This window comes from Drosophila suzukii, chromosome 3 (assembly GCF_043229965.1).
Source record: "Drosophila suzukii chromosome 3, CBGP_Dsuzu_IsoJpt1.0, whole genome shotgun sequence".
In the NCBI taxonomy this organism is placed as follows: Eukaryota; Metazoa; Arthropoda; class Insecta; order Diptera; family Drosophilidae; genus Drosophila; species Drosophila suzukii.
The window spans coordinates 2,701,998-2,703,680 of NC_092082.1; positions in this window are offsets into that span (position 1 = coordinate 2,701,998).

The following is a 1,683-nucleotide window of genomic DNA, read 5'->3' on the forward strand; positions in this document are numbered from 1 at the left end:
GCATGAATTCGCAAATAAAACTTACAGCTGGGATCAAAATATTAGTACTACTACCTTCGCTTTAAAAATGTTTCAAATTTTTGAAATACTTTAATTTTGTACTTACCTTAAATGCTATTATATTTCTCCATAGAGACCTTATTTTGTTTAAATGGAAAACGTATTATTTTTCTGTTTATCAAACATACTTCTTATTTTATATTTGGATAAAGTTTAAATTTGTATGTTAAACCCCTAAAAACTATCTGCACAGCTATTATTTTGAACACAGCTGTACAGCTTTTCTACATCAATCAAATCAAAAATGGTAAGCTCTTGCATCTTTTTCATTTTGATCCCAAGCGTTTTCATGTTGATTTCATTCGCATAAAGTATGCAATAAACGTGCTCACTCAAAACTACGAATTTTTGGCATCGATTTAAGGAGTATATATTTGCAAGATGTTGTAAATACATAAAATATAGATACACATTTATGTCCGTATGTTTATTAGTGGCAAATTAGACTTAATTGTACGCAAGAATGTCTTAGAAATATTTTTATAAACTTAGTTGAAACGATTTTGATGCAACCATTGGACAAATATATGGCAGTTGCAGTGAAGTGCGTTAGTTAAATAAAATATTTTGTAAATTCTTTTATACGAAATCGGATTTTGGGCTGTGAATGAAATTATGATTTTCCTTAAACTCGTTTGGGAATTCTCTCACGTTTCATGGGTTTTTTCTGAATTTATTGGAAATAATTTAAAGGCAGTCACTGCATCTGACCGAATAATCCAATGAAACAATGCATAAATATTTGCAAACCTTTCCTCTCTTGGGAAAATTGTAATTGAAATCGCTTAAGCCCCTCGACAAATGACAAATGGCCAGCGAACGCATAAATTATGATGATTGAAGTATTTGCAATTGAGCCCCGACAAATATTTTCAATCTCGTTAATAATGAACACATAAATCAACCACACACGACCTAAAAATAAGTACATGTGAATACACAAAAAATAAATGTAATTATGTGTTGCTTTTACAACGATTAAATTAGCTACTAAATTGAAGAAAATTACTCTAAATCCTATATATTTAATTATAAAGTTGCCACTTTGCTTACTGAAAGTAAGCGTAAATAATAGATTAATTGTTGTTTGTTATACCCATTTAAATTGACGGATAAGTGTGATTTAAACTACTCAATTAACGAATTGAGGGCCACAAAAAAAGGTTTATGAAAGCGTAATTAAGTTTTTATATAGCTAATGAAAAAAGGTTTAAATCGAATTGAACAGCTCACTGATTGGTATTTAAATTTAAGCAAAAGGCTAAAAACACATAATAAAATTGAATTAAATCCACAAGACTTGTTTTATTACTGCCCGAACATCATTTTCGAACAATTTATGCAAGTTTTTCAATTATTTTTAATATAGGCCAGTAAATGACCGAATAAACTCCTCTTTGAAACATATTTTAGGGAAGTTTAATTTGCGTTAGCCAGAAAATACGGCGAAACCGCAGGGAAAAGTTCACACAAATATATAGAACGAAAGGGAATCCAAAACAATAAGCATGAGAAATGGGCCACAAAACTTTATGGCCCAAACGAGCACGGGCAAAATGTGGCAGGAGTTGAGCAAAAGATGAAAAATGTTGGCTGCCAACTTTTTCCCTAGTTCCGAGTAGT